Source organism: Lepus europaeus, chromosome 18, assembly GCF_033115175.1.
Source record: "Lepus europaeus isolate LE1 chromosome 18, mLepTim1.pri, whole genome shotgun sequence".
Lineage (NCBI taxonomy): Eukaryota > Metazoa > Chordata > Mammalia > Lagomorpha > Leporidae > Lepus > Lepus europaeus.
In genome coordinates this window covers 36,191,924-36,216,461 of record NC_084844.1, presented here as the reverse complement: position 1 = coordinate 36,216,461, position 24,538 = coordinate 36,191,924, and the positions used below count along the sequence as shown (strand labels likewise).

At 41.8% G+C, this 24,538-nt stretch overlaps 1 protein-coding gene and 2 pseudogenes across 6 annotated transcripts in view; 1 reads left to right on the top strand and 2 right to left on the bottom strand.

The window, feature by feature from the left end:
- Positions 1 to 24,538, top strand: part of BCAS3 (BCAS3 microtubule associated cell migration factor) — a 602,204-nt gene that overhangs the window by 112,494 nt on the left and 465,172 nt on the right. The window lies entirely within an intron of this gene.
- On the bottom strand, positions 4,110 to 5,292 carry LOC133746643 (eukaryotic initiation factor 4A-I-like; annotated as a pseudogene).
- LOC133776779 (solute carrier family 35 member E1-like) lies at positions 23,516 to 24,225 on the bottom strand (annotated as a pseudogene).

The following is a 24,538-nucleotide window of genomic DNA, read 5'->3' as shown; positions in this document are numbered from 1 at the left end:
GTTATACCCTATCTTTATTACTGAATATTAAACATAAAGTTAAAGAGAAAAGTATTCCTCTGTAAAATGTTACCTAATTTGCAGAGACATTGTGAAGGTTTCATGAAAGAATGCATGTTAACTCCTCCACAACAGTGGCTGATACTTAACAAATGCAAATGTTCAGGAGTCTTTTGATAAGAGTACAGAGTTTTACAGCAGCAGCAGATATAAAACTTACTGGAAAAGTACAATTCTCAAAAGGTAGAATGTCAAACATTTTAGAATTGTTTATTTTAGAAATAGATTTATGCCAAGTATGTGTCTTGAATTCATTTGTTCATTTATTCTTTTTTAAAAGCAATTTTAGAGTCACAGCAAATTCGTGGAAGGTGCAGAGATATCTGATACACCTCCCATACATGTGTAACCTCTGCCATTGTCAGCATGCTTTAGTAGTGTGCATTTGTTAACAGTTGTTGACCCTACATCATGATATGTCATGATATACATGATTTGTCATATTGTATGATATGTCATCATCACCCCATGTCCACAGTTCAAATAAGGACTCCCTTGGTGGTACACGTTTTATGAATTTGGATCCAAGTATAGGGACATGTAACCACTATTATATTATGATACTTATAACAAGTATTTTTATATTTAAATTTTATGTTTTTGAAAAGCAGAGAGATTCACCCAGTGAATCACTCTCCACATCTCTGCAACAGCTTGGTTTGGACCAGGCCAGAGGGAAGAGTTGGGAACTAGGTCCAGGTCTCTAATGTGGATGGCAGGGATTCAACTACTGATGCTCTCATTTCCTGCCATCCTCATACACACTTCAAGAGCTGGCGTCAGGAGTGGAGGCAGGACTTGAACTGAGGCATTCTGAAAGATCTGTGGACATCCCAAGTAGCATCTAAACTGCTATTCCCAGCACCCATCTTTATAATTCTGTTTTGTTGAGACTTGGGAAATGCACATATGATGAAATCAACTAGACTGGTTTAGCTCCTTTGTTAAGAATTCTTTATATTCACGAAAACATGGAAAACATCCACAGAGGATTAGTGGACAGTTCATTTCTTCTTAGAATAAACTTGTTTGCTTTCAACTTGACTGTCACTGCCCTTGGAAATGCAGGAACATTTTCATTAATGTGGATCATTAGTATTATTTTAAAATAATCTTGCACATATATTGAATTAAGAGTTCTCATGTAATATTTTCATAAGGAGCCCTGTCCTTCTATTTGTTTGAAATGAACAGAAAAAGTAAAATACTTCCTGCATGCTATGGTATCAACTATAATAATCCAAACACAATTGTATGCTGCTCAGTGAAAGTGTTAGATGATGTAGAAGAGTTACAGTAGTGCAATTTAATTATATATCATTGGTCTGCTTAAAACCAATTGTTTTCAATGGACATACAAAAATTATACATATTCAAGAGGTAACCTGTGATGTTTCTGTAAGGCTGCCACAAAATGCACCAAATACTGGCGTAAGGGAAAGGATTTATTGGGGGAGACCCGACAGACTGGGGGGAAGGAGTGAAGAGGGAAACAGAGAGAGAAGGAGAGTGTAAGAGAGAAATCCAGAGAGATCAAGAGCCAGAGAGAGAGAGAGATGGGGAGAAAGAGAGCCACGTGTTCAGGAACAGGTCCTTTTAAAACTTTTCTAGGGGCGGGCTGGAAAGTAGGAACAGGGAATCCCATTAGGATGGGGTTAGGGCTGACACTGGTGGTTGGGCCATGTGGCTACCTGGCTTTCAGCAATGGCGGAGGTGGGGGTGTGGCTAGAGCCTAGGATGGTGTCGGGACTGCACCATTTTACTAACAGTTTCAATTCTTGTATATATTGCATAATGTTCAAATCATGGTAAACATATCTGTTTCCTCAAACGTTTATCATTTCTTTCTAGTGAACATATTTAAAATTTTTTCTCGGGCCGGCGCCGTGGCTTAACAGGCTAATCCTCCGCCTTGCGGCGCCGGCACACCGGGTTCTAGTCCCGGTCAGGGCGCCGGATTCTATCCCGGTTGCCCCTCTTCCAGGCCAGCTCTCTGCTATGGCCTGGGAAGGCAGTGGAGGATGGCCCAAGTGCTTGGGCCCTGCACCCGCATGGGAGACCAGGAGGAAGCACCTGGCTCCTGGCTTCGGATCAGCGAGATGCGCCGGCCGCAGCGGCCATTGGAGGGTGAACCAACGGCAAAAAGGAAGACCTTTCTCTCTGTCTCTCTCTCACTATCCACTCTGCCTGTCTAAATAAATAAATAAAATTATAAAAAAAATAAAGTGTGTCAGAGTTGGACACACACTGACTGAAACTTCAATTACAGCTCTATAAAAAAAAATAAAAAAAAATTTTTTTTCTCCTACTTTAAAAAAAAAAGGAAGCTAATAATCAGGGGAATATGGATCTAAATCACAGAGTGGGTGGGTATTCGGCCTGATAGTTCAGACTCTTGATTGGGAGAACCACATTTTGTATTGGAGTGCCCGTGTTTGGATCTTGGCTCCACTCCCTACTCTAGCTTTTTAGTGATATTCACCCTGGAAAGCAGCATGTGATGACTCAGGTTGTAGGGTGACTGTCACCCATGTGAGAGACCTGTGTTGAATTCTGGCTCCTGCCTTTGGTCTGTTTCTCCCTGACTCTCACTGTGTGAGATGTCACCTAACCTCTGGAAGCTTGTCCATTATCAAAATGACAGAAGATAACAGGAGCTAGTAAGTATTTGTAGAAAAGGGAACCCTTGCACATTGTTGGTGGCAATGTAAATTTTTTTTTAAGATTTGTTTATTTATTTGAAAGAGTTACACAGTTACACAGAGAGAAGGAGAGGTAGAGAGAAAGAGAGAGAGTTCTTCCATTGCTAGTTCACTCCCCAATTAGCTGCAACGGCGCTGATCCGAAGCCAGGAGCCTGGAGCCTCCTCCAGGTCTCCTATGCGGGTGCAGGGGCCCAAGGACCTGGGCCATCCTCCACTGCATTCCCAGGCCACAACAGAGAGCTGGACTGGAAGAGGAGCAGCTGGGACTAGAAAACCGGCACCCATATGGGATAACGGCACTGCAGGTGGAGGATTAACCTACTGTGCCATGGTGCAGGCCCGGCAATGTAAATTGGTACAGGGATTGTGTGAGAGTTCCTCAAAAGAAAGAAAAAAGAAGTAGAACTATAATATAATTCAGTAATGCCACAAATGGGTATATGTCCAAAGGAAATGAAATCACTGTCTCAGAGAGGTTTTTTTTGTTTGTTTGTTTGTTTGTTTTAAATTTTTGACAGGCAGAGTGGACAGTGAGAGAGAGACAGAGAGAAAGGTCTTCCTTTGCCGTTGGTTCGCCCTCCAATGGCCGCCGCGTCCGGCGCACCGCGCTGATCCGAAGCCAGGAGCCAGGTGCTTCTCCTGGTCTCCCATGGGGTGCAGGGCCCAAGGACTTGGGCCATCCTCCACTGCACTCCCTGGCCACAGCAGAGAGCTGGCCTGGAAGAGGGGCAACCTGGAAAGAATCCGGCGCCCTGACCAGGACTAGAACCCGGGGTGCCGACGCCGCTAGGTGGAGGATTAGCCTGTTGAGCCACAGTGCCGGCTTCAGAGAGGTTTTTAATACGTGCTAATTCTTTTCCTTTTCTTTCTTTCTTCTTTTTATTTTATTTTATTTATTTTTTTTTTGGTGGCAGTTTCCAAGTCATTTTATTCAGAATTTCACGTTAGCTTCCTGAATCAATAAACACTATACAAAACAATGTAAAAATGGCTACCATTTTCTCTCCCCTGCTCCCCGAGCTGGGTTTAATAACTGGGCAACCTCACTAGGTGCTGCTCCCTGCATATTTGGTCTGGCACGTGAGGTTGAATGACTTGTTTCAGCCCCTGGTTTTTTCTTTTGGGAGGAGATGGCGCCTGGGGCAAGAGACAGCCCCAAAGAAAAGGGGTTCCAAAATGTTCCTGGTTTCTTCTTTTGCCTCAAAAAGTAATATTTATTCAAAGAAAAAATAAAGAAAAAAATGACAAATGTCCATCCCTTGGCTTCCTCCCCTCCCCCCTCATGCTGCTCCTCAGCCCCCCAGGAATGAACCCCAGCTGGGACTAGGTGGCAGGACAGCCCTTCTCAGATGAGGTCAGCAACATTGAGGGGCATCTCCTCAATGGAGGTGTAGTAGAAAGTCTCAGTGTCTGAGAGTCTGCTTGTCTTCTGTCACCATGTTAATAGCCACACTCTTACAACCAAAACGCCCACCATGGCCAGTTCTGTGAATGTAGTTTTCCCTGTCAGTGGGAAGGTCATAGTTGATGACTACAGAAACCTGTTGCACATCAATGCCTCTGGCCAGCAGGTCAGTGGTAATCAGTACTTGGCCAGAGCCAGAACGGAACTCCCTCATGCTCACATCGCACTCCTTTTGCTCCGTATCTCCAAGCATGGCAGAGACAGTGAAGTCTGGGCGTGCATCTTCTCAGCCACTCGACATTCCTTCTGGTATTGATGAAGATGACAGCCTGGGTTATGGTCAGGGTTTGACACAAGCCACACAGTGTGTCCAGCTTCCACTCCTTGCGCTCCACGTTGATGTAGAACTGGCAGATACTCTCCAGGGTCAACTCTTCCTTCTTGTCAAGAATCCAGAGGGGGTCGCTCGTGAACTTCTTGGTCACCTCAAGCACATCGGAAGGCATTGTGGCTGACAACAAGACCACCTGGTGTTGCTGTTGAGCTTCTGGAAGATGTCATAGATCTGTTCCTTGAATCCACGGCTTAACATTTCATCAGCTTCGTCCAGTACAAACATCTTGATGTATTTGGGAGACAGGTATCTCCGGTTAAGCATGTTGAATAAGTGGCCAGAGGTGCCCACAATTATATGGGGAACTTCCATGTGCAGTTTCTGCAGCTCAGCATGGACGTTGGTGCCCCCAGTGCAGGTGTGACAGGATGCACCCATGTAATCTCCTAATGCCACGACCACCTTTTGTATCTGTTGGGCCAGTTCCTGTGTGGATGCTAGTACCTAGGCCTGGGTGGCCTTCAGATCCAGTTCAATCTGCTGTAGAATTGATATGGAAAATGTGGCCATTTTCCAAGTCTCAGATTGGGCTTGAGCAATCACATCATAACCCTTGCTACAAGGCAGGATGGCATGCTGCTGGATGGCAGAGGGCTTCTCAAAACCATAGGCATAGATGCCATGAAGGAGGGACTCGAGAGGTTCATGTCATCAAAGCTGTCAGTGGTCTTCACTCCAGTTACTCTTGATGATACCTTAGGGCTCCATCCCATAGGGGCTATTGTCTCTGGATTTGATTCAAAGAATGGATTTTGTGCCCTGCATGAGTGAAGCACGTCAGACAGCTGTCAGGCTCTGCAAGCAGCCGGCCAAGCATGATGCCGTCAGCACTCGGTCCCAAATCTAACTCCCACCAGTTGGCAAAAGACACTCTGAAGTTACTTTAAAACTGAGTCAGGGTCTCTGTCCCGTCCTGTGAGCAGATTAGGGCTGGCCACCCTCCTGCACAGTAGGGAAAACCCCCCTCAAAGCATCTAATTCTTTTTCATGTTCATTGATTTACCTGTTTGATAGCGGTAGATTCTGGATTTTCATTTAGGGTTACTGATGCTCAAAAGGATGACAGACTTGTCCTTTGTGTTATTGGGAAATAAGACTTGATGATTTCTTGGAGACTTGGAAGATATTTCTGTGCCCAGTTTACTAGGTATTTCAGCTCATTTATTCAATTAAGTCGACTGATTACATTAAAATAATAACCCTTTAGCCTGAAAAACAGAAGAAACAAATTACTGATATCAAGAGAATTAAAAGGGCCATCATTCAGATCTTATGGTCAATAAATGATAATAAACTAGTATTATTTACACTTTATAGCAGTAAATTTGGTGATTTCCAGAAAAAAGACAAGTAGAAATCCTAGTTCATGAAGAGTTATTGACAAGAACAGTCAGTAGAATAATGCTGTGATGGCATAGTTGAAAATCACTGGCAGATATTTATAGAGAGAGATAGGGAGAGACAGTGAGAGAGGTCTTCCATTCACTGATTCACTCCCCATATGGTTGCAATGGTGGTAGCTGTGCCAATCCAAAGCCAGGAGTCAGGAACAACTTCTGCATCTCCCACATGGGTGCAAGGGCACAAGCACTTGAGTCATCATCTGCTGCTTTCCCAGGCCATTAGAAGGGAGCTGGATTGGAAGTGCAGCGGACTAGACTTGAATCAATGCCCATATGGGATGCTGGCACTGCAGGTGGAAGCTTAACCAACTATGCCTCAGCACCAGCTCCAAATCCACAAACAAATACAGGAACTCAGACATAGTGACTTAATAGGAGAGAAGGAACCTGCAGGAATAAATAGATGGAGGGGCCGGCACTGTGACGTAGTGAGTAAAGCTGCCACCTGCAGTGCCAGCATCCCATATGGGCGCCAGTTCGATTCTTGGCTGCTCCACTTCTGATCCAGCTCTCCTCCCCTATGGCCTGGGAAAGCAGTGAAGATGCCCCAAGTCCTTGGGCCCCTGCACCCGTGTGGGAGACCTGGAGGAAGCTCCAGGCTCTTGGGCTCAGATCGGCCCAGCTCTGGCCATTGTGGCCAGTTGGGGAGTGAACCAGCAGATGGAAGATCTCTCTCTCTCTCTCTCTCTCTCCCTCTCTGCCTCTCCTCTCTCTATGTAACTCTGACTTTCAAATAAAGAAATATATAATTTTTTTAAAAAAAGAAATAGATGGAAAAAATTCAAGAAGCTTGTCACAAAAGTTAATGATTAAATTAGAAGGCATGGGAGGCAGGATAAGCAGAAATTCATAATAAAGTAATGTGATAGAGAAAGTTATGAAATATTTGTGGAGGACAGGTGTTGTGGAGCAGTAGTTTAAGCTGCAGCTTGGGATGCCATCATCCCACATTGGGGTCAGGCTTCTGATCCAGCTGTCTGCTAATGCACCTGGGAAGCAGCAGTTGGTGGCTCAAGTGTCTGGGTTTCTGCCCTGTTCCTGGATATTGGGGCATTTGATGAGTGAACCAGCTGATGGAAGATCCCTCTGTCTCTCTATCTTTATTACTCTGCTTTTGAAATAAGTAAATAAATGAGAAATCTTCAGTTATTTTAATGAAACAGCTGTGTTTCAATAAGACCCTATTTACAAATTGCATGGGGACAGATTTGGAAAATAGTTTGCTGACTTCAATACCTGACGTTTTTGAAAATAGTCCTAAATAAGGTTTGAAGCAATATGGGAATATTCATCAGTGGTGTATTTATACATGGTTTTTACTGGAGAAAGATTGTACAAGTATAGTAGAAAGTAATATCATTAATAAATTATGTATGTAGGGGCCGGTGCTGTGGCACAGTGGGTTAAAGCCCTGACCTGAAGCGCTGGCATCCCATATGGGTGCCTGTTCTAGTCCTGGCTGCTCCTCTTCTGATCCAGCTCTCTGCTATGGCCTGGGAAAGCAGTAGAAGATGGCCCAAGTCCTGGGGCCCCTGCTCCCGGGGAGGCAACACTGATAATTCAAGTGACTGGATTCTTCCTACCCATATGGAAGAACAGATTTACATTCCCAGCTCTTGGCTTTGACCTCAGCTGAGGGACGCTGCAGGCATTTGGGTAGTGAAGAAGCAAATCAGAGCTCTATCTCTTTGTCTGTCTTCTCTCCTTCTCAAATGAATAAATAAAATTGACAAGAACAACAGATTGAATATCCTCAATCTGAAATACTTGGCACCAGATGTGCTTCAGGTTTTTGGAAGTTTATGGATTTTGGAATATCTGCCTAATAAGATATTTTGGATAGGGGATCCAAGTATAAACATGAAATTAATTTATTTTCCATACACAACTTATTTGTATAACCTGAATGTAATTTTGTACAGTTTTTTTAAGATTTATTTTTTATTATTTATTTGAAAGACAGAGTTAGAGAGGTAAAGACAGAGAGAGAGAGAGAAAGAGTCTTCCATTCCTCTAGTTCACTCCCCAAATGACTGCAACGGCCAGAGCTGAGCTGATCCAGAGCCAAGAGCTTCTTCCAGATCTCTACATGAGTGCAGGGGTCCAAGGACTTGGGCCATCTTCCACTGCTTTCTCAGGCCATAGCAGAGAACTGGATCGGAAGAGGAGCAGCTGGGACTCGAACTGGTGCCCATATGGGATACCAGTGCTGCATGCTGAGACTTTAACCCACTGTGCCACAGTGCCGACCACTGTACAGTTATTTAAAAAAGTAAATTTATTTGAGTTGTACAGAGAGAGTTTATACTCAAGCTTTCATGTACTGAACTACTTCCCAGATACCACAATTGCTGGTGGTTGGGGCATGAAGTCAGGAATCCAATTCAGTTCTTTCATCTGAGTGCCAGAAACTTACCTACTTACATCACTGCTGCTGCCTCCTAGGGTCTGCATTATTAGGAAGCTGGAATCAGGAGCCATGGCTGGGAGTTGAATTTGGGCACTCTGATATAGGATATAGATGTCTTAGCTTGCATCATAAAATGTGTACCCTGTATACAATATTTTTAATGTACCTGTGTTTTGACTGCAACACATGACATAAGGTCAGGTGTGAAATTTTCCACTGGTGGCATCATGTCACTGTTAAACATGTTTCACATTCTGGAGCACATCTGATTTTGGATTTTTGGATTAGGTATGTCCTACCTGTAATTATTTTAAAAGCTCCTTAAAAGTAGAAAATATTCTAACATTTCACATTTAATGGCAAATAGAACTTATTTTTTCAATAGAATATAATATATCATATATGAGATTGCTATTGAAGAATTTGTGATTCCAACCATGGTTCTAACTTTACCTCCTATTTTTGTGGGTGGACATTGATAACCTTGTCCTGCTTTATTCTGCCCCAAAAACATTTTCTCAGTTTGTGGGGAGAATTGGAAGGTTTAATTATCCAGTGTTTATTTGGAACTCTGCAGCAGAAAAAAAATGCAGGATAAAACGTTATTAACTATGCTAATCACAAATTTAGCTTTTAATATGGTTAAGTTTCCACTTTCTTTACCTTTTCTTTTTAATTACTTAATAAAAAAGTGAGACCAACTGGCTTATGTTCTTTGGGAGTTGAATAAAAATAAAAATAATGTAATACTATCAAAAATTTTCCTCTTATAGTTAAGGGATTAGATTCAGTAACACATGTTGAAGGTCGTACAGCTTTTTTCCATTTAAAAATAAGTGTTTCCATGCTTCTTACAATTTGTGGTAGATTTAAATGTCTTTGCTATTTTGTGTTTCACATATACATGCACATTCTTGGAAAATGTCATTTTCTCAAATACTTTCTTTGGCTTTTCCTAACTTTGTTTCAATCTGTTAAATATAATGAATGAAAATAATAAAACTCATTGTAAAGTAAAATGGTATTAATGTTTAGAATTTTGAAGTCATAAAAGCCATATTTCACATTGCTTTAAAGTGATGTTCAGTGTATTCCATTTAAAAAATCCACTATTTTGAAAACATTGTCCAGGTTAAGATGTGTCTATGGATCTAATAAAATACTCAAATGTAAGAGAAAACATACTGTTTCAAATAATTAAAAATAGCATGATAAATAAAATTTAAGCTTGTTAGGGATTTCTAAAAAATTGAGTATAGAAATTGAATTTAATGTTGCATCATATGTTATTCTTTTACATCGAGCATGGATGATGCTTTTGCATTCATGTACTATATCATTTTCAGGTGATGTGTAAATTTCAGCCTTATAGTATGGGTTTACCATTTTCTTTCCTTTATTCATTATTTATTTAAAAAATGCTGAAATATTCAACTTCACATTTTGACTGCACAAAAAGCCCAAGACACCTAGCTTATTCTTCATTCTATAGGTGTTAAAAACCTAGTGAGTGACAAAGAAAAATGGAATAGTGTTTCTTCTGTGCAGTGATATCATTACAGAGGAATCTGTAAAGGTTCATATCTAAAATTCTTGGTTACTTCCAATCTGTTGATCTACTTTGGATCTGAGGTTCATTTGACTAGGCGTCACTGCATTCTTTACTTTTTCTGTAAGTAGAAATTGTTAAATGTGAAACAAGACTATCAGATATTTCTCCATAGTTACAGCACATGTAGTAATGTTTTGTAAAAGAAGATTCCAGTGTTAAGGTTTGAGAATTCTCTCAGTCACTGAAACAAATGATGTGGTTGTGTACATTTGATCAAACATTTTAAAAAAATACTTCTTTATTTTCAAGGCAGAATTACAAAGGAAGAGAGAGACAGAGAGAGGGAGGGAGGGAGAGAGGGAAAGGCAGAGAGAGAGGTCTTCCATCTGCTGGTGCACTCCCCAGATGGCTGCAACAGTTAGGGCTGGCCAGGCCAAAGTCAGAAGCCAAGAGCTTCTTCCAGGTCTTCCACGTGGGTGCAGGGGCCCAAGTTCTTGGGCTGTCTTCTTCCACTGCTTTCCCCAGCACATTAGCAGGGAGTTAGATTGGAAATGGAGCAGCTGGGATTTGAACCAGTGCCCATTGAGGGATGCTGGTGCCAGAGGTGGCAGCTTTACCCACCATGCTACAACATTGTACCTGGTCAAACTTTTAGTTGGTTAAACCTTAATTCATTAAGAATGAATTCCTGATATAACTAAAAAGTAAAAAAAAAATTGATTAAAATTACTCATTACTCAGGAACGTCTCCATTTTACCATTTTGGAAACAGTCTTTGTTGTCAAAATAAAACTGAGTTAGGATACCAAACAGTTAATGTTTTATGGAAAAACTTGAATAATGGAGGCTCATTTAGTTCAGTTTGTTTCAGGATAGATTGAATTGCTAAAATTAAAAATCTACTTAAATACATAAAAGTGGAATTGTTTTGGTTGATTAATATAGCATGTATAAATGAAATCATAATTGTGCTAATTCTAGTTATTGATTAAGCAACCTTTTGTTTTGAAGTACTATTATGGTAGAAGGACATAAACTTTATTATGTACTCTAAAAGAGCCCTTCATCATATTCCACTGGGATTGTATTGAATCTAAATGAATTGATTATTTATTATTTGTAACAAATTAGCACAGATTTAGAACACTGAAATAGTTTTTGTGAATCAGTAGTCCATGGAGACGCCTCACCTTTGACTTTCAAGGGCTGCAGTAGAATTGTCAACACAGTTCTAGTCATAGCTCCTCTGCTTCCAATCTAGTTTTCTGCCAATATGCATGGGAAGGTAGCAGATGATGGCCCAAGTATTTGGTTTTCTGCCACCCACATGGGAGTCCCAGGTGGAGCTGCTGGCTTCAGCATGGTCCATGGCTTCAGCCTAGCACAGTTCTGGCTGCTGCGGGACTTTGGGGAGTAAATAAGCAGATGGAAGGTTTCTTTCCGCCCCACTCACCCCTTCTCTCTGTCACTCTGCTTTTTAAATAAAACCAGAGAATTCTTAAAAAAAATTTTTTGTTGTTAAAATTTATCTGAGAGGTGTGGAGAGACAGAGAGCTCCCATTTGCTGGTGTACTCCCCAAATGTTCAGAGTGATCCCTGCCTGGGGCAGAAGCCAGGATTCATGCCACATTTCCTGTGTGGGTGGCAGGAACTCAATTTCTTGAGCCATCATTGCTGCCTCCAAGGGTTTGCATTATCAGGAAGCTGGAGTCAGGAGCTGTATGTAGATATCTAATCCAGGCACTCTAATATGGGATGAAGACATCTTAAGTAGAGCAATGCTATGCCCGGTGCCTGCTTCTACTACATACAATGTTTATGAATTATTTCCTTCCACTTGTGTAGGACTTACGTTGGCATTTGTAGCTATACATTCTCTTTGAGCACTGCTTTTGCTATATCTCATAAATTTGGGTATTATGTGTTTTAGATTTCATTTGTTACAAAATATTTTCTAATTTCCCATGTGATTTTTCTTTGACCTGTTGAATGTTTATGAGAGTGTTACCTAATTCTGCATATTTGTGATTTTCCAGGTTTCCTTCTGTTTTTGATTGATAATTTCATTTCCTTATGGTTAGAGAGATTGTTTTCAGTGCTTTAAAGTTTATTGAAACATGTTTTGTGTCCTAACATATGATGTATTCTGGAGAATGTTTCATGCGCACTTCAGAAGTACGTGGATATTGCTTTTCGTGAGTGGGGTCTTCTTTCCAGTCATTTAGGTGTACTTGATTTGAGTGTGTATTTACTTGTCTTTCTCTTTTCCTTTCGTTCCTCTGATGGATTATTTCAGTGTTCTTATTTGAAAGGCACAGTGACAGAGAGGAAGACAGAGATCTTTCATCCACTGATTCACTCCTCAGGTGCCCAGCACAGCTGTGAGTCAGGCTGAATCTGGGAACTGAAAACTCAATCTGAATTCTTACATGGGTAACTGGGGTCCAGCTATTGGTGCCACCAACCTGCTTCCCATGGTCTTCATTAGTAAGAAGCTGGAGTTGGGAGTGAAACTAAGATTCAAACTCAGGAACTCTGATGTGGGATGCCAGTGTCCCTAAAGCTTGCCCCTGCTTGATTCTTGTTTCTATTCAGAGAAGTGAATTTTTCACTTCAGTTATGCTCAATTCCAAAGTTTTTATTTGGATCCTTTTTCATACTTTCTAGCTGTTTATTGAAATTCTCAATTTGATTATTACCTGCTACCCTGGTTTCCTTTAGTTCTATATCTGTAGCTTCTTTTAGCTCTTTGATCAATATTAAGACAAATTATTTAGTTTTTGTATAGAAAATACAATGCTTGGGTTTTGTTAGTGGCAGTTTCTCTTGATTTATTTTATCCTGTGAATGGGTCACACTTTCCGATATGCCTTATAATTTGGTGTTGAACAGTCACTATGTATAGTATAGCAATTCAGACATAAGAGTCTCTCCTCTCACAAGGGTTTTCTGTTACTGCTTGATGAGGTCTGCAATCAGCCATTGTTGAGCAACTTTTATAAACTGTTTCTGCAAAACTGGGATTTTTTTTATTTTTTTATTTATTTGAAAGGCAAAGTTACAGAAAGAGAGGGTGAGACAGAGTAAAAGACATTTTCCATCCACTGGTTTACTTCCAAAAGGCTGACACAGCCAGGACTTGCCCAGGTTAAATCCAGGAACCTGGAATTCCAAGTTAGTCTCCCACATGGGTGGAAGGAGCCCAGGCACTTGGGCCATCTTCCACTGCTTTTCCAGGTACATTATCAGGGGGCTGAATTAAAAGTGATGCAGCCAAGACTCTAACTGGTACTCCTGTGGGATGCCAGCGCTGCAGGCAGAGGCTTAACCTGCTCCATCATGACAGCACCTTATCTGTGTTTGTTATCATGTATGAACAGGGAAATGTTCCTTCCATTATCTCAGCAATCAGACAGTGACATTCAGGGGTTTTCTTAAATGGTAGTGGTCAGATATTTGTAGATTAGCTTTGAGCTTGTGTAGTTCTTAAATATGTCATGGTGCCATCTCCAGCTCTGCCTTAGCCTTCACCTCCTGCTTCTGATGAGTCAGAGGTACAGTCTCAGGGTCTTTTTAGTTTTTTTTTTTTTTTTTTTTTTCCTGGAGCTGTTGCATGTCTGTGGGCTTGAGTTTTGTATTATGTCTTCCTCATATTCCACTCAGTTTATACACACTTAGACACACAGGTACACATAGACAAGCTTCATTTTTAAGGAACTGGCTTATGTGATTTTAGAGCTGACGAGTAAGAAATAGAATGGCCTGGCAAGTTGTCTGGAAACCATCAGGTTAGATCAATGCTCATTGAGGCAGGATTTTTCAGTAAGAGGATGGGTTGGGAAAAGATCTTCCATTGCTGTTTCACTCTCCAAATGGCCACGATGGCTGGGACTGGGCCAGGCCAAACTAGGAGTCTGGAATTCCATCTGGGTCTCCTACATGAATGGCCTGGCCCTAAGTATTTGGATTCCTCTCCTCTGCTTTCCCAGGTATATTAGCAGGAAACTGGATTGGAATTAGAGTAGCCTGGACTTGAACCAGCACTCTGATATGGGATACTGTAGTCACAAGTGGTGTTTTAAGCCATTGTACCATAACATTGGCTCCTTAAGTTATGTTTTAAACTGATAAATCAAAATCAGTAATTTTGTAAGTTGTTTTTAATGTTAATGTACTTTGTTTTTTAGAATAGTCTTAAGTATACAGAAAAATTGAGCAGTAAGTACAGAGTGTACTTCCCATATATCCCCTTACTCTTCCACAGTCAAATTTGACGCTTCTGTGTACCTGTCTCATTGTTGCATTATGATTGCTGAGCCAGTATTGATACAACTAACATCCATAGTTTATATTAGGATTTCCTTACTGAGTTGTGTTTTATGAGAAATGTATAGTGCCATACATACACCATTGCAGTATCATACAGAATAGTTTACATGCCGTGAATAATTGCTTTACTTCCCCTATGCATCCGCCTTTCCCTCTCTGTATCCTTGATTTCTTTACTGTGTTTCTCATTTAGTCTCTCTCTCTCTCTCTCTCTCTATATATATATATATATATATACACACACACACACACACACACAAAATATAGTCTTTTCTGATTGAGTTGTTTCACTTAGCAGCATGCTTTTAAGATTGCTGTGTTTCTTTTGGCTGCTTGAGAAATTTTAAAGAAATGATTGGACAAACTGCAGAATAGGAGAAAGTGTGTGACGCAGACCTATCTGATGAAGGATAATTTTCTAGAACATACAAAGAACTCTAAAACAGCAATAAGAAAATTAATAACCTGATTTAGAAGTGGGAAAAATCCCTGAACACCCACCTCACTAAAGAAGATATATCGTATGGCATATCAGCAGATCAAAAAATGTCCAGGGGCAGGCTTTTAGCTTATCAGTTAGTGTCCACATCCCACATTGAAGTACCTGGGTTTAGTTGCTGTCTCTGGCTCTGGGTACCCATGGGGAAGAGCTGGATGAGTTATCAGCTGTCAGCTTCATCCCCTCTACTTGAGGCTGCTGGATTTGGTGAGTGGACCGGTAGGTGAGAGCTCTCTCTGTCTCTTTGCATCTCAAGTAAATTAGAAAGAAAAGACGACTAGTAGCATGTTATCAAGGAATTATAAATCAACGATGAAATGTCACTTCCAAAACACCATCAACAGCAGATGCCAGAAGTGATGTGCAGCAATAGGAATGTCCTTCTTTGCTATTGGGAGTGTACAGTGGTGCAGCCATTTTGGAAGGCCAACCATACTTACACCATAAGATCAGGAAGTCACCCTTATTAGTATTTACCTCAATGTGTTAAAACTTAAGTCCCCATAAAAACCTGCATGAGATGTTAGTATAGAAGCTTTGTTTATTATTGCTAAAACTGGAATGCAGCCCAGGTGTCCTTCCCCATGTGTATGTATAAATAAACTTAGGTGCAATATTATTTCTTGCTAAAAAGAAATGTGTCAAGTTATGAAAAGAGCATGAAGGAGCACTGGGTACATATTACTCAGTAAAAGAATCTAAACTGAAAATGAGAGAATCTTGTGTGATTCCAAATATATGACATTCTGGGAAAGGCAAAACCATGGAGACAGTTCTGATTCTATGTCCACAGAAAATCATGCATGTGAATGTGTATGGCAGCTTTGTTCATAGTTTCCCAGCCCTGGGAGCGATCCAGGTGCCCTTCAGTAACCTGAAAGGATTATGAACTTTGATGTACTCATAAAATGGATTACTACTCTTAGTTACTTCTGGTGAGGTTTGTTATTTTCGTCCTACTTTCTTACTCTGGAGGGTCGGGTTGTAGTTTGTGTACTTTATAAGGAACTACTCAGCTGTCGTCCAGGAGACGTGCATTTTATATTGCCAGCAGCAGAGTGAGTGATTGTTTCTCTCTCTATTTACCAGCACATGTTGTATTTATGTTTTTATTTTTATTAATTTTTACTAGATATATATTGAAGTCTCTTCTGGATTTTGTATTTCCCTTATGTCTAACTGGGGATCTGTATAGTGTCTGTCATGAAATACATGTGCATGTTTACTTTCTTAAAGAGTTTTAAAGAGTTCAATAAAAATATTTCTAATTTTCCTGGGGTAATTACTTAATGGTGCTATTTCCTAAAACTACTGTCTCTTCTTGCCTTTTATACCAAATGCCTATAAACTATTATATAGTTTATAATGAAAACTTACCATTGAAGTTATTTTTTAAATGTAGAAAGTAAAGAAATTGTGTGCCAAATAAGTTGGTAGGTCTTCAGAATTCCATCTGAATTTCATAATTTAGGCTTAAATTTAAGACATACTGTATTGAGAATTTAAGCAGATTTTAGGTAAGTATAGTTATTTTTCTTTGTGTAGTGGTTCTAAATGTACATATTCATTTATGTGAAAACATTTAATGGTTTCTTGTTGATGCCTATATTCTGTATTTCTAATACCTTAAACATTTTTCCTTTGAGGAAATCCAGTTTAAATATTTTGTTATATAGTTCATAATTATTTAATTTAACCTTTTCATTTTCAATATATGAAGAACTTTTTGAAATTGGCTCTTTAAATAGCTATAATCCACTCTTTTCACTGAAATTAATTAACTATGAAAATTCCATACCTTTGGCTATTGTAAATAATCAAAATGAGGAGGTTTTCCTCCCTGTTAAAATCTTAATAACTTCCTTTATTGGGTATAGGTCAGATGTACAGTAGGTTCTGAAAAAATTTTTTCAACACACACGCTTAGTAAGTCACTGTAAAGCAAGTTACTTTGTTAAAGAAAAAGTCAGTTGAAAACAGTTTGTGTTTATTTTTGTCTTATACATTTTGATATACAAATACAGAAAGTCAAGATGCCTGTGCAGACTTTACAATATTTTCAATAGCCATCTAATAACACATTGCTTCATTTCTTTTTTTTTTTTTAAGATTTATTTTATTTATTTGAAAGAGAGAGAGAGAGAAAGAAAGAGAGAGAGAAAAAGCGAGAGAAAGTGTCTTCCATCTGCTGGTTCTGTTCCCTAAATGGCCACAAAGGCTGGGGCCGAGCCAATCCAAAGTCAGGAGCCAGGAGCTTCTTCTGGGTCTCCCATGTGGGTGCAGGGGCCCAAGCACTTGGGCCCTCTTCTGCTGCTTTCCCAGGCACATTAGTAGGGAGTGGGATCGGAAGTGGAGCAGGTGGGACTCATACTCGTGTCCATATGGATGCTACCATTGTAGGCCAGGACTTTAACCCACTGTACCATAGCACCAGCCCCTGGTTGCTTCATTTCTGTTTTTCCTATAGCCTCTGGTCTTTACTTACAGTAGTTGCAGTTATTTTCTTTCTTTCTTTCTTTTTTTTTTTTTTTTTAAGACTTCAAAATTTCTTCCAGGACCTTTTCTCCTTTTTCAGCTATCAGTTTTTAACTCTAAAATGAAATCATAGCTCTGTGTTTAAGTGTCAGACACACAGTGACAAACATGTAAATTGGGGCCAGTGTTGTGGCACAATGGGTTTAAACCACTGGCTGTGATGCTGGCATTGCATATGAACGCTGGTCCTGATCTTGGCTGCTCCATTTCTGATCCAACTCCCTGCCAGTGTCCCTGGGAGAGAAGTAGAAGATGACTCAAGTACTTGGGCTCCTGCTACCCAAGTGGGAGACCCAATGGAGCTCCTGGATTTGGTCCGGACCAGCCCCAGCTGTTGCAGCCATCTCAGGGAAGTGAACCATTAGGTGGAATATCTGTGTCTCTGTGTCCCTCTTCTCCCTTGTCCCAACTCTGCCTTTCAAATAAATAAATAAAATTTTTTTTTTAAAAAAAAGGTTAATGCATTTGAGTTCTGTAGAAATCAAGTGAAGCCTGTATTCTAGGTACAATTTTCATCTGGCACTGTTTTCTACTCCATTTGTGTGATGTAAAGTAAAGTAGAAAGTAAAAGCTTGATTGTCTCTGTATATTTTAGTATAACATGGTATGGGGAATGAGTACTGAGTTTCTGGAAAGGCTTCTTGTCGGTCTGCATATGTGGAAAGGCTGGATTGCACGGCTATGCCTCTGAAGTGGTCAAGGCTTTTGAAAGGAGAAAATGGAGAACAAAAAGATGGGTTGGGTGTGCTTGTAACTGTGTTGTTGTGTTGAGTGTGCTGACTTTCTAATGAATATGTAAATTTGAGAGTTATCAGTTATGTAAGAGTGTTTGTTTCTCCACATATAAATAGCATTTTCAGCTCTGGCAAATCTTGCTTGTTTAGTTATAAACTGAAGTCTTCTCGAAGAGAATCTCAGTTTTGACATTCAGTGAGTGAAATACCAGAGAAGTGGTCAGAATTCTGCTGTTTCATTTATTGTAGCCATAATAGGCTCCTAATTGATGGTAACAAGTTTTTTGTTTTTGTTTTTAAGATTTATTTATTTATTTATTTGAGAGAGAGAGTTATGGACAGAGAGAGGGAGAGACAGAGAAAGGTCTTCTAATCCTCTGGTTCACTCCCCAAATTGCTACAACGGCCAGATCTGGGCTGATCTGAAGCCAGGAGCCAGGAGCCTCTTCCCTGTCTCCCATGCAGGTTGGGGGCTCAAGCACTTGGACCATATTCCACTTCTTTCCCAGGCCACAAGTAAAGAGCTGGATCGAAATTAGAGCAGCTGGAACTTGAACAGGTGCCCATATCGGATGCCGGCACTGCAGACGGAGGCTTAGCCTACTATGCCATGGCCCTGGCCCCAGCAAAGTTGTTTTTTCTCCTCTTCTAGTTGGTGAGCAGAATATTAGGTTTCATTATTCATTGTTTTCTTATCACCAGAGGACTGCATTAATTTGTTGGAAATATTCAGAAAAAAATGTTTGCCTTCTTTCACTTTTCAAAATTTGTTTATTTATCACAGTCCATAGATTTATGTGGTGAACTTAGGTGAGAGGGCTGAAAGAGAGGAGGAGGACAATGAATGACATGCTTGTAAAGCATGGCCTTTCTGACTCCTGGCCTGTCACAGTTTTTATGGATAATTTGTAAGTTGTCTTCAGGTTGTAGCTAAATGAAGATTTTTTTTGAAATCATGAAAGGGTAATTTCATGGTGTGTGTGCATTTTTCTAGTGTGGTAACATACCCTGTTTAAATTAATATGATGAATTACATAACCTGATATTCTGGAGTAGTAGTAGGATTATTCCAGAGTAAATCCACCTTCTGGTCCTTGGATGAACTTTATCTGCTCTGGTATTGTTGAATTTGATTTGCTTATGGTTTTATTTATTTATTTATTGACAGGCAGAGTTAGACAGTGAGGGAGAGAGACAGAAAGGTCTTCCTTTCGTTGGTTCACCCCCCAAATGGCTGCTATGGCTGGCGCACTGTGCCAATCCGAAGCCAGGAGCCAGGTGCTTCTTCCTGCTCTCCCATGCGGGTGCAGGGCCCAAGCACTTGGGCCATCCTCCACTGCCTTCCCAGGCCACAGCAGAGAGCTGGACTGGAAGAGGAGCAACCAGGACAGAATCTGGCGCCCCAACCGGGATTAGAACCTGGGGTGCTGGTGTCGCAGGCGGAGGATTAGCCAAGTGAGCCGCGGTGCTGGTTATGATTTGCTTATGTTTTATGGATGAATTTTATATTCTTGTGAGATACTTTGTTTTTAGATAGGTGTTACTAGCATCATAAAATAAGTTGAGAAGTCACTCATCTTCTAAATTTGTGTATGGTGGCTATAATTTTTTCATTGAATGATAGATATAATTTATAAGTAAAGGCACTTTTTATTTCTTTTTTTTTAAAAGCTTTATTTTATATATTTGAAAGAGTTATAGAGGTAGTGACAAAGAGAGAGAGAGAGAGGAAGAGAGAGAGAGAGAAAGAGAGAGAGAGAGAGAGAGGTCTTCCATCTGCTGGTTCACTCTGCAAATGTCCACAATGGCTGCAGCAGAGCCGATCCAAAGTCAGAAGCTAGGAGCTTCCTCCAGGTCTCCCTCATGGGTGCAGGGGCCTAAGGACTGGAGCCATCCTCTGCTGCTTTCCCAGATGCATTAGCAGGGAACTGGAACAGAAGAGGAGCAGCTAAGACTTGAACTGGCACCCATATGGGATGCCAGTGCCCCAGGCCACTGTTTTGACCTGCTGTGCCACAGTGCTGGCCCCTAGGATTTCTTTTCCTGAAGTTACAGGTTTAATTTCTCTTATATTCTCATGTGTTTAGATTGGTTTTGCTAGTTTGTAGATGTTTAGGAATTTATCTACATCATCTGGATATTCCTTATTTCCTGCTTTTAATTCTTTTCCTATTCCTTACTGATCCCCCCCACTAGAGACAATCCTTTTTTTTTTTCTTTTAGAAGATTTTATGTATTTACTTATTTGAGAGATAGAGTTACAGACAGAGAGAGGGAGAGACAGAGAGGTGTTCTAATCTGCTCATTCACTCCCCAAATGGCTGCAATGGCCAGAGCTGGGCGTATTTGAAGCCAGGAGCCAGGAGCCTCTTCCAGGTCTCCCACATGGGTGCCAGGGCCCAAGGACTTGGGCCATCTTTTACTGCTTTCACAGGCCATAGCAGAGAACTGGATCAGAAGAGAAGCAACTGGGACTAGAACCAGCGCCCATATGGGATGCTGGCTCTGCAGGCAGAGGATTAAACTACTGTGCCACAGCGCTGGCGCTGACAGTCCTTTATTTTTGGCAAAAAATAGGTACAGCTATTCCCACAGAATAGTCAGTAACATTTATGTTTTCAAAACCAGTTGACAGTTTTTAAAAAAAGAGGCTTAACAATTTTCAGGTCCTTTAATAATTTAATATTGTTTGTGCTCAGGGCTGGTAATGTCCTATTGGTAATACTGGTCCTGCTGCATTATGGAAGCTAGATCTACAGCAAAAGTCAGCAATTCTAGATGCTTGCACACCTGGATACACCTTGCTTATCTGCCTTTGTAATAGTGGTTTGATTTTTCCCTACAGTGAATGACTTAAAATAAGGTGCTTAAGAAAACTGAGTCTCGGGGCCAGCATCGTGACACAACAGGTTAAGCTGCTATCTGCAGTGCTGGCATTCAATATGGGCATTGGTTCAAGTCCTGGCTGCTCCACTTCTGATCCAACTCCCTGCTAATGTGCCCAGGAAAGCAGCGGAAGGTGGACCACTGCACCCCTGTGGGAAATCCAGAAGAAGCTCTTGGCGCCTGGCCTTGGCCTTCCCCTGCCCTGGTTGTTGTGGCCATTTGGGGAGTGAACCAGCAAATGGAACATGGATTCTCTTTCTCTCTCTCCCACCTTGTTTTGCTATAACTCAGACTTTCAAATAAATAAATAAATCTTTGAAAAAAATAGAAAAACTGGGTCGCACAACAGTGAACGAACACTATTCAGAAATCCCTTCTGAGCCTGTTTCCCCCCTGTAAGATGCAGGAGTTGGGTTTGACTTAGTGTTGCAGGGCATACCGTCCTGTGGGTGGGCAAACTGTATTCTCTATCACAAACCTCAGCAGTGAGGAGGGCAAGAGGGGACCAGAGCTGCCAGTGCACAGTGTACTCGCCTTCAAGAGGCCAAGGTCAGCACTGAACTGCCAGGCCTCAAAAACACGTCTTTGTGTTTTGATCTGAAGACTCAGTCTACTGTGATTGTCTCATTCATACCAGTATATGTGCTTTCTATAAATTTATGTAAAGAATTAAATATCCCATTTATTAAGAAACCATAATAAAACCAGACAGTCATTGCCCTTCACCAGCATATCTTGCCTTGAAAAAGGAAATCAGATCAATATACAAACTTCGGCAATGTTGGAAGTTTCATAAAACCTGAATTGAGCCATCATTTGTTTTGGAGTTCAATGGCAAATTTGAGGACTTGGTCACCATAATAATACAGATGACAAGTGTAAGATCTTCACAGTGCAAAACCATTGCCATCTGTTGTTCATCAACAGCTTCCAGCCTCTCATGCTGGAGATAGGTTCTTTTCACAAACAACACCCTTGGAGATGGCTGCTTCCTGCTATACAGGGTGGCTGCCTTACAACCTGGGACCTGAGTATTTATAAATTAAGCAATCAGCAGACAGATAGGGTCTGTTCTGGGATCAGTGGTACCCAAGCGTGCAGACAAGCAGGAAAGCCCTTAAACTTGCCAGGTTGTAAGATCACAAAAATCTAACATGTTAAATACAAAATTCCAGTGATCAAAAAAGGCAGAAATGACAAAACCAAAACCAAAATCCAAGAGTGAAGGAAGCATCATCACTTCCTCTCTGAAGAGGGAAACATCTCAAGAGGAGAAAATGGGCAAATTCCTGTCTCAAGTGTTGGTCCTGCTCTCCAGGCACCAATGAAAGGTTAAGGAAAGAAGGTAGCCTCTCCCGAAGTCCCCACAAGTCAAGCCAGCAGGACTCTGTGCCATCTGAAGCAACACAGAAAGAAGTCATGGACTCCAGAGGCAGTGGTCTTGTCAGTTGCACCAAACACGGGGTTGATACTCTTGGTTCAGTCCTTTTAAGATGACTGTGGTTTTTGAGAGAAGCACGTCAGAAGACTGTTGTTTCTAGCTGAATACCATGGTGCATTGAACAAGCAGCCATGGTAAAAACAAAACCATTTCTGAGCTATAAACCAGTCCTTGTGTGTCCCCCAGTGGGAACCCAGGCATGAAAACAGACAGCTACAAAACATCCCTAGAAAAGTACAGGATCAGATGTTTTGCCAGTTCATCACAGAAGTGGAAACTCATCCAGAAAGAGGTCAACAGAAATGGCTTGGAGCACTGACCATGGTTTCCTAAAGAGCCCTGTCTTGACTCCAAGAGGAGAGGTGCCCTGCTCTGGCCCATGAAAGAAAGGTTAGAGGCAAGAGCATTTATTTCCATTCCCTCTGGATCTGCTGGGTACCAGCACCCTCTTGCATGTCCAAGGCTCAGGCTCTGAGGGTTCAAGGCTAAATGTGATGGCTTTGCTTTTGGGCATTTACCAGCAACTGCAAATAGCCACATGGATGATGGGGAAAGCTTCCACTTTGTAGCTGATGGTGTTGTTTTAGGGAAAATCAAGGATCTCCCAGATTCCTCATCTGCCTGATGCCTGTATCAGTTCTGGATACAGCTAAGCAGTGGAAAATGAAAATAAAAGCAGGTGATCTGCCGTTCTCAAGTGCAGCCGACTGGTCCTCCCCTTGGCCTTGCCAGCAGTCTTATCTCTTGCTGGCTTCCAGGTGTGTATCTAGAGTAGTGGCACCTTTCCAGATGGGGTCCCACATGAGGCCATCTGCAAAGCTGGATGAGAGACTGCAGTGCCTTGCTTGGGGAAGAACTCTTTACAGAAAGAAAAAACTTGGCCAAGATCACCTCCGGTGACCGACTGTAGGGAGACAGTTTAGGACACCAGTCCCCCATTGTATTTCTTTCTGTCTAGGGCCTGAGATCATTCACCTGGCAGGTGTTTCTTGCTGCTGACGGGGTACTGGCCACTCCAAAATCTTCCTGGTGGTACCTGCTGCACTTTCCCCTCAGCACAGCTGTACCTTCAGGTTTTGTCACCAGTTTCTGATAGAACTGGGGAGCAGGGAAGAGTCATGGCAGCCAGCGTGCTGTCCCTGGCCTGTACACATCAGGTCAGTTCAGAGTGTATGAGTTTGGGTAGCTCTGCTGCTGGACAGTGTTGGCAGCCATCCTAATAGTCTTGGATGTGGGAAAAGGAGGCCATGGTGGGGCTTCTCAGCCTGGCTCTGGTGTCGCTCCTTGCTGGGCAGGTCTGCCGCAGTGACTGGGAGGAGTTGTTTCCAGGCCTGCTGGTTTGTATACTACTTGGGCTTGTTGTCCAGGAAGACACCCAGGGTGGCCATCATGCCTAGGATGTTGGTGCTGGTGACTGCCTTGCACAACATGATCAGGTACATGATGATGACCTTGATTCGCTTGGTGGTGTTGTCGACAGAGTACCTTGGGATGATGAGGTTAAGGATGCTGAAGGTACTGATGGCCAGGCCACTGGTACACCCACCTCAACTCACTGCTGACCAGGAGTGCCGAGAGGTTCACCAGGAGCCACGCTGGGTCATAACAAAGACAGTGTGGCAGCCCAGGATGTTCAGAGGGCGGAGGTGGTGGATCCATGAACCCCTCAAGATCTTCTTGGAGAGTATGTTCTGAAAGGAGAAGCAGAGTGTGGCAGCAAGGGTGCTGACCAGCCCCCACAGGGCAAAAGACAACTCCGATAGTGGCCTGTAGGACACTGCTGCTGATGGGAATGGTGACGAGTACACCTGGGTGCTTTGCTTCTCCTTTGTGAAGACCAGGGAATAAGGCCCACCCAAAGGGGCATGGTGGCTTTGAGTTTTTGACCATGTTGTTGCCTGTCCTCAGCATGTCCTACAGCAGGTGCAGCGCTGCCACCTGCATGCCCTTGTATGCCCCGCTGCCACCACTATCCTGCCTCAGTGGCTGCCCCTTTCTGTTGGGCCTCTTTTATTGATTTCTTGGGATATGTATGTAAATATATAAGATTTATTTATTTGCGAGATAGAGTTAACAGAGAGGGGGAGAGACAGTCTTCCATTCACTGGTTCACTCTCCAAATGGCTGCAACAGTCAGAGCTGGGCCAATCCGAAGTCAACAGCCAGAAGCTTCTTCTGAGTCTCCC